General features: G+C 34.7%; 1 long non-coding RNA gene across 1 annotated transcript; it reads right to left on the bottom strand.

The window, feature by feature from the left end:
• Positions 1 to 2,586: 2,586 nt before the first annotated feature.
• Positions 2,587 to 9,094, bottom strand: LOC126970861 (uncharacterized). Its single transcript, XR_007730709.1, has 3 exons — positions 9,050 to 9,094; positions 4,704 to 4,800; positions 2,587 to 2,950 (listed from the first exon to the last, which is right to left on the bottom strand). It is a non-coding gene; the product is annotated as an uncharacterized LOC126970861 (long non-coding RNA).
• Positions 9,095 to 9,684: the final 590 nt, after the last annotated feature.

Raw genomic sequence — 9,684 nt, 5'->3', positions numbered from 1 at the left:
GTCCTTATTTTTTTACTCGTCCGTTGTACACTTGAAAATTCGGAAGCACTCGAGAAATACTGCATGATGAAAAAGATGTAGAGCCGTAAAATTATAAAAATATAACGAAGGACAGTCACAGTTGACGTCACCTTATATATTCAAGCATATTGCATTGATTCTGAAAGAAAAAGTCAGTGAAAAGGACGGGTTGGGGATTTTTTTTTGAAGAACCATCATGTTCACAAAAAATTCTTAGACAAACAATCAAGCTCTAAGGGTTGATGCATCCAATATATAACAATTTATATTTATACAGTTTATTCTTTATTAATTTTTATGAAATAATTTGTATTTTTTAAAATCAATTCATATATTGGATGCAGCACCTTAAGAATTAATTTGTTTTGTATAATACAGCCGTTGTAAAATACTCTATTTGATTGAAAAGAGTGGCCGTTGAGTTTCTTGTATGTAATTCTGACGTGCTCACTTTTTTTGCGAGTTGCGGTAAATTCACTAATTTAAAAGAAATTTTTGTAGTGACTATTCTAAAAGCGCTTTTTATGTTAATTGAATAGAGTTTTTTTTTATATTAGAGGCTGCCATCGGGCAAGAGGCTCACGGGGAGGTGAGGCAACCGCCCAAGGACATCCGCAACAATAGGTGTCAATAAATTCGTTACCGGCCTTTTAGGTGGGAGTATGTTTTTTTCTTGAAGGTCCCTAAGTCGTATCGTAGTTGATTTGACTTTGAAGATTTGACTGCGAAAGTTAATAAAAGCTGAAGTGTTGGTAAGAAAGTGGTTCCTTAACTTTTTGCTAAATCGGAATATTAAGCTACAACGCTTGAAAACTATAGGACAGTTACAGCAAACTCGTGTGTACATACATACATCCTAGAGTTTTGGATAATTATTGCGATAAAAGTCCTCGCAGCATTGTCGCCTTTCATCGACATACACAAACACGTACTCATATTCCGTTAAGATAACGAGTGAGTGGATGAGTTTTCGAAGGCAGCTCGAATTGTCGGGGCGTTTCGTAGAGACGTTGCTTCATTGTGTGTCTTACCGCATTTATCACGGGAGTGTTCCGAAGAGCTATTTAACCTGATTCCTGCCGCCGAATTCCACCTTCGCACGACACGCCACAAGTTAGGATATCATCCCCATCATCTGGATGTGTGGCGGTCCTCCACAGTGCGGTTTTCAAGGAGGTTTCTTCCACGTACTACAAAGCTGTGGAAAGAGCTTTCTTATGCGGTGTTTCCGGGACGATACGACATGGTTACCTTCAAAAAAAGCGCGTACACCTTCCTTAAAGGCTGGCAACGCTCCTTTGATTCCTCTGGTGTTGCAATATAATGTGGGTAGCGGTGATCACTTAACACCAGGTGACCCGTACGCTCGTTTGTCCTCCTATTCCATAAAAAAGGCCTCAAATAGAAAACGAAAGCTGAGAGATATACGAATTAAACACCCTGAAGAGGCAGTACCAAGAGACCATTCAAGACGTCCCACAGGAATACTACAATATCTGCTCTATATAATGGTTCTAAAGGATGCAAAAATGTGTAAATAGTTAAGGAATGTACTTCGTATAACAATGAATATACATAAACATAGTATGCGTCGTAACGATAGAATCGACTAATATAGTAAATAGGACAAAGATTACAATTTACTACAGGACAGATAAGTTGTTGTCGTTTTTCTGGTGTTGCACTAGACTATTTATTTTTATGAAAATAAGGGACGAGTTGAGCAGGACGTTCAGCTGATGGTAATTGACACGCCCATTACAATGCAGAGCCGTTCAGGATTCTTGTAAAACCCAAAAATTCTGAGCGGCAGTACAACTGCGCTCGTTACCTTGAGACCTAAGATATTAAGTCTCATTTTCCCAGTAATTTCACTAGCTACGGCGCCCTTCCGTCCGAAACACAGTAATGTTTACATATTACTGCATCACGTCAGAAATAGGCGCCGTTGTGGTACCCATAATCTAGCCGGCATCCTGTGCAAAGAAGCCTACTGGTGTATTTACATTATTCTTTAAATTCAAGTCATTGTACGTTTGTTGACTGATCGATGTTAAGTCATAGTGGAGATAGTCATACTTTCTTATTATTTTTGTACAGCTAACTAGGTCAATTTTAATGGGCAGGGCGTATTATTTATTACCATCAGTTGAACGTCCTGCTCGTCTCTTCGAAAAACCAACACCGTCAGCAATTCTAACAGTCAATCAACTAAATAAAACTAGAACGCGGACTCATGATTTTATCAATAGATACAAAAATTTTATTTAGATAAATGACTATATTATTAAATAGTTCTAACATAATAGGAAATTATGATATTTACATTAAGTTATATATAACAATAATTCTAGTAGGCTTCATAAGATACATAATAGCTTTAAGGGTAAATGTATACACTTCTACAATAAAGTCCCAGCCACTGTTCAGGCATTATATATAAATAAATTTAAATGTTTTATAAAAAAATGGCTCTGTCGTAAATCCTATTACTCCACTGCTGAATATCTAAATGATCGGACAGCCTGTGATTATTTTATAGCGATAGAAATGACTGTACAATATTGTATATTTTTATTGAAAAGAACGCAAAAAAAAGAATGCTGGGAGAGTTTCTTGCGCCGCTTCTTCTCTCTCAGAGCGCCATTTGTTTCCGAAGCGGTAGTAGTATCTAGTAGTATAAGAAATGACATCAAAAAGAATTCTAAAGGAATCAATTTTGAGAAAATAAATGCCTTTTATGCCTTTTCATTTTCCAAACGTGCCTAAAACATATGAAGCAACATTGGTTGTTTGCGATTTTATAAATATTGTTCGATATTGTGCAGTCTGTGGTCGTTAGTATGGAGGTAGCTCAGGCCTGGGATGGAGGCTTGTCTGTTCAACGAGGCTGCAACGTCACCACTGACACTGCCGTAGGGGATTCCACCTGGAACCCAGAGAGTACTTGCGGTCAAATACAATAAAAATTGTACATTTTTGATTAAGCATCTACGGATGAGCGTGAGCGATTAAATACTTAATATTAGTATCATACATAATAATGTCTTAAAACCATGGCTAAAGCGATAACATAATGGACTTTATAAAAACATAATAATTGTAAAAGCAACTATTTTTAAGTTGCGGCATTTTACATTACAAAGAAATGTATATTGATTTATTATTTCAATTTACATTTTAGCAGTGTAACTTCAATAAAAATCATTTTTTCCCACCTCGATGAAAAGCTTCCTTAAAGGCCGGCAACGCTGCCGTGATTCCTCTTGTGTTGCAAGAGATTATGGGCGGCGGTGATCACTTAACAACAGGTGACCCGTACGCTCGTTTGTCCTCCTATTCCATAAAAAAAACCCCTTATCCTAGTACAAGGGAGAAAAGTGGCCAATACGCTCCCGGCAAGACTACTTTTCTATGATCAATTTCTATGGTCAATATTCCGCGGGTGAGAATGACCTACTTTTCTCCCTAGGTGCGTAATATACTTTTAAATCTTTAAATGTTTCAGTCAGCTGATAGACTCTTAAATCAAATTTATTCAGTTACAAATATCAAAAGTCAAATGTCAAAATATCATACACATAATTAATCTATATATATAAAAGAGAATGTATGTTTGTATGTTCCCTAACAACACCTAAACTATTCACTCGATTTCAATGAAATCTTTTGTAACAGATTCGTTGAAGCTCAAGGAAGGTTTACATATATCATTTTATATGGCAAAACAACGTTTGCCAGGTCAGTAGTATACTAATATAATAACTACATTAGTTAGTGATAAAATTACCACTAACTATCACTTCGAAACAAAATTGCCCTTAAATGAAAAGAAGTGCCATGAAAATCATTTGCATTCTTTTTATTAAATATTTGCAGCATGTGAAGCATCTTAGTAGGTTCCAGGCCATTTTTGGGTACGGAAACCTAAAAGAAAGCTTGGTATGGGATTTAAGTAACATTAATTTGATTCAATGATTTAAAAACAATTGATTTATTTTTCAAATCCCGTAGTGTTAAGTTTAAAAACCTTTTGAGCGAATTTTAACTTTTTTTGCTTTTTTAAATGAATATAATAATATTGACACACTCTTACACAAATTATTTTGCCCCAAACTAGGCATAGCCTATATACTATGGGTACAAGACAACGATATATTTATTACAATATACTTACATAAACATACATATAAACATTCACGACTCGAAAACTAACTTCATATAAATGATTGCACCTACCGGGATTCGAACCCGGGACCTCTAGCTTAGTAGTCAGGGTCACTAACCATTCGGCTGTATCAGTCGTCAATAAAGAGGCTAACGGCCGTATCTCTAGTTACGGATACATTGCTGTCACCGTTTAATGACAAGATCTTATCTATCCATAGTTTTGTCCAGAATAGTTATAGTCCAATGCTTTATGTCGATAGGTTATTGAAGTGTAAGTAAGCGTAAAAGGATAGATTTGTCTTACTCTTGTATGTTAAACTAAGGATAGATAGGTTAATGAACACGGCAGTTAATTGAAAGGAAAAATACTGTACCAGTTGTTCGTTATGTTACTTGAACATACATATGTTAAGAAAAGAAGAGATTTAGATGTTACCGAGAATAACAAGGAGTAAATTTCATAATGGACAGCATTAATATTTATAAGGAAAGCTATTGTACAGCTGACGTACCGTAAGAGATGCCTGGGCCAGGTGGAAGTGGATGACCAGCGCTGTCAGGTCTCGGAAGTGCACTTGCAACTACTACGATGCATAGGAACATTACAATCTGAAAATAAAAACAAAAACCGTTGCAAATTATGCGCGTATGTTATGTTCCATTTTATTTTCATTTACTTTTAAGTAATTACTTTGCACCAGTGGTAGACATCTTTGCACAGGATGCCGGCTAGACTATAGGTACCACAACGGAGCCTATTTCTGCCGTGAAGCAGTAATGTGTTAACATTATTGTGTTTAAGTCTGAGGGGCAACTTAGCTAGTGAAATTACTCGGCAAATGAGACAATATCTTATGTCCCAAGGTGAGGAACGCAATTGTAATGCCGCTCAGAATTTTTGGCTTTTTCAAGAATCCTGAGCGGCACTGCATTGTAATGGGCACGGCGTATCAATTACCATCAGCCCAACGTCCTGCTCGTCTCGTCCCTTATTTTCATAAAAAATATTAACTATTATTAAGTTGTCCCGAAGTTATGATCTTGTCTGAATCTTTATGCATTAATATTAATTTGCTCGCTAAAATATCACTGCTTGTGGCGGTGACGTGGTTCGGGTCGTTCCCTTACCTAAAATATCGTCGAGGGTAACGACGGCTGGACCATGCGTCATGCTCGTAATGCTACTTATAGTAGCAGAATAATCTTGTTACAAGAGACTCTGCTTCTGTTTTTAAAATTAAAGATATTCTTATAATCGATAATAAAATTCAAATTTCTTTATTTATTTACGGTGTGTGTGGATTGATGCATATCTTGTACTTAATAACTCTCGTTTTTACGTACTAATTTACGTTTACTTTTTTTCATTTACGTGATTCGTGAAGGCATGGGAAGGAAGGTTGAGTATTTGACGTTTGAGAATTTTGACGTTTGCATCATTTTACATAATATATTGTAATTAAAATAATTTGTAGAAAGATGATGCTGTAAATATTTATTTGAAAGAGTGCCAAAGAGTTTCTTGCCACTTCTTCTCACTAAAGCTCAACCATAACAAATGGCTGAATTTATATCAAGAAAAAACTTTTGACATACATAAGTTTCATTTCCTTTACATACATGAATAAAGTGATTTTGATTTGATTTGATTTGATCTAATTAGCCGAATGGAATTTCACGTGATGATGGTAAGAGGCCTGATGGCATAACGTTGATTCCTTGGAATCGTGGAAAGCCACTGGTGTGGGATGCGACTTGTGTGGACACGCAAGCCCCCTCTCATATAGAACATTCATCTAGAGCGGGAGGTGCAGCGGCAGAATCTGCCGAAAACCTAAAGCGGAGGAAATATGCATCACTCGGTGATGGATACATATTTGTTCCCTTTGGGGTGGAGACGATGGGTCCTTGGGGTTCATCGGCACAAAAACTCGTAAAAGAGCTGTCCAGGCGTCTAACCGATTTAACAGGTGACCCAAGATCTGGTACGTACCTCTGTCAAAGGATAAGTTTGGCCATACAAAGAGATAACGTTGCCAGCTTCATGGGCACCTTACCTGCCGATAGCGATCTTAATGATATTTTCTATTCGTAATTAATTAATTTTGTTAGATTATTTTAGTTTTATTTTATTATTATTTATATAAATAGCGTTATTAATTATTAAGTCATATGTAAATAATTTGAAATGTAATATATAAAAAAAAAATAAAAAAAAATCTTTGATTTAATAAATGTATTATATTGTACCGAATGTTTGAATTTTGATTATTAATAATTATTTATTGAATGATATAAAATGTGGGGTTTGGTGAAATGGTATTATAGATATTATATTACTTGTACACAAAATCTACACTATTTCCGGTCGGTAACAAGGCTTTAGTAAAACCTTCATCAGCTTCCTGTTACTCTTGAAACCTAGACGTTATTGATGTGATTGTGTGACCTCTATCTCAAGTTGTACATAACTTATTAATTATAGAAGCTACCAATGTTGTATATTCTGTTGTGATAAATATTCTCTCAGTATATATGAATCATTGAGAGAAACATTTAAAGAAATAAACATTTTGACTGTTGCTTCTCAAAATATTCTTGATATTCAAATTTGAATACAAAATTTTATGACATTTAAAAACATAATAAATTGTTTAGATTTACAAGAGCGACATCTCAAGTCAATTTCCTAATATGCAAATATTGGGGTTGAGCAGGTTATCAACTGTAAAGTAGATCCTGTAGATGAAGCCACAACCTGAGAGTTGAACAAAGCAAACTGGATTTTATGACGATACGTCACTCTAATGGTTAGATCAGATGTCAGAGCACTCGCAAAAAACGCGAGAGTTCGTGTGTTCGAGTCCCGCATCGTTCAGAAAATGTTGTTTTCAAATTTTATTTGTATATTGATCCTAGAAGTGAGGGTTATCACTTTAAAAACATAACAAATTCTTGATAATGTTCTATATGTTCATAAGCACTTTGAGGAATTTCCTAGAAACTGTGATAATCATAATTTGAACACGAGGAACAAACAAAGTTTTTATGTCTACGACTCGTTTATGTCGAGTTAGTAAGTCTTTTATTGGGCGATGTATATGCTTTTACAATATGATCCCAGAAAATGTAAAAAACAAAGAATTGTTCAAAAACGTTGGTGTGGGAAAGGTTATTATAACATAAATGATTTACTTAATGATACCACAGACTGGGAATCAAGCGGACACCCTCAGGCTCATGATTTATAAATGTTTAATGTACGATATTACATTATAATCAATATTTTTATTAAAAAAAGCCCGCTGAGTTTTTAGGCCCGCTCTTCTCAGGTCTTAGGCCGTATATTTTGAATGGGTGGTAGTTATGACGTTCAATAAGTTTTGAATCCTATTTTGAATAAAAATATTTGAATTTGAATTTGAAAAATACATTGATTTGATCTAGATTCCTCGATAGAAGCAAGGTTCTAAGCCTAAGATGTCTGAAGATTTGTAGAAGAAGGAAGACAAACTTTATGGAAACTGAGTATTTTCACCAGCGCTCTCTTGGAAATTAGATAAAAGTATATATTTAGAGCAGATATTTAGCATGCAATCGAATACAAGATTAAATCTAATGTTAGATATTAGTATATTGAACTCACACAAGTACTTATCAATCTTGTGTCTTGGTTTGTGTGGAAGCAGAAAATGTATAGGTTCATATAGAAACACTAGGCAAGTGTCCCGCGTCATTGACGATTCTGTGACCGTCATTGGTCCCGCGTATACTCTTACAATATGACTGTGATACAGCAACTCTTTCAGGATGCTGTTGACTACTCAGCGTCGAGAGAACGGTGGCAACAGTATCCTAAAGATAACTGCTGTCAAATTGTACTGCACTATAAGGAGGTACTGAATTGAGATTGTCGCTGGGCTGATAAAATAATATGTACCTACTTAATAAATAAGAACAACCACTACTAATAATCTGAGTACCTTTGTATAAAATTAATGCTTTTTTAATTATCATAATATATCCACTTCTTTTTTAATAATAAAATAGGTCCTGAAAAAGTCTGCAAATGGAATTTAATTTATACCTCATTTAATATTTTTCAGTGTTCTCTCCTTAATAACCGATTATAATAGATAATTATGAGATGGGCTGATGAAGATGATAAATATATCAAACATACAATTTAAGTCGTCCAAATATTTACTTTGTAATAATTTTACTGTTACTATTATATAATAAACAATAATAATAATACACTAAGTTTTTTTTTATGACGTTACACATTATTCACTATATAAGAGCCATTGAAGATAATGTTCGTAATAAAGGAAAAAAATCACATCCTAAATAATAATATTAGCTATATATTTAGTGTGGTATATTTATCCTATAAAATTATCAGCAATTCTATATTTTTTAAACAAAAGTTGCAAAGTTTTTGTGTTTTATAAAACGAACTATATCGGCTAGTAAAACTCCCGCAAATATTAATAGAAGCGATTGGGAGGAACAGACCAATAATTTTTTTTATTTAAAAACACTCATAAAGCATTTAGTGAAATATCACACGAAACTAGTGACAACTTAATTAAGGCGAGGCTTATTTTACAATCACCGAGCGAGTCTCCCTTAGCCGGTTCAAGCTGACTTTACCACTTTCCCAGGACAGTTAAGTCTCAGTCAAAAACCACAAAATAAAATTATTTATTTCTTAAGGCTGTTATTTTTACAAAATATCGATAAATAGCAATTAATTTTATATATATTAAAGTTAGTATTTAAACAGAGAGCTACCATTAATTATTAAAAAGTTATTTTTTATAGAACTGTTTAGTTTATAATAACAAGAACATACCTGACGCAGCGTCGACATAGTGTGACAGTATGTATTGCACAACAGTCCTACATTCATTATCACCGCTTATATTTATTTAACGATGCGACCCTCAACCTGGCAAGCCATGCTTACTGATCTAAATAGCTGAACACAGCGACGATCTTAGGCTAAAATCTATAGCGCGTAATAAGACTTTGCTGAGACTTTACTTTCGCAAAACTCAGTTGGGCTCACTTTGATTTGGTATTTAAAGTCATTTGACAGCTGAGATTATGCTAAGATAGCCCAATAGAAAAGTATAGCGCGCGTTTTATTAAGCACAGTTAAATGTCGATTATTATTAAACAAACTTTTACAAAAGGAAGTCGACGATTCAGCCAATGTCAGGGTGGAGAGATTTTTTATTTTATTTAGCTGACAAAAGAAAGAAAGAAAAAAAATTACAGAAAGAACTAAGTAAAAGGAAATGATTGGTTGATATAGCTACCCTATACAAAGCTTATTGCCTAGGCATGTACACCTGTCAGCTGTGGGTAACATTTAGACACAAAGCATTTAGAAGAATAAGGGTCCAGTATAATGATACATACCCTTATGAATCTTCCGAGATGCTGCAGCGCATCAGGCATGTTCGCTGAGGGTGGGGTCCCTGA

Source organism: Leptidea sinapis, chromosome 1, assembly GCF_905404315.1.
Source record: "Leptidea sinapis chromosome 1, ilLepSina1.1, whole genome shotgun sequence".
Classification (NCBI taxonomy): domain Eukaryota; kingdom Metazoa; phylum Arthropoda; class Insecta; order Lepidoptera; family Pieridae; genus Leptidea; species Leptidea sinapis.
Note: the sequence above shows the minus strand (reverse complement) of the source record. Positions and strands in the feature narration are given on the sequence as shown.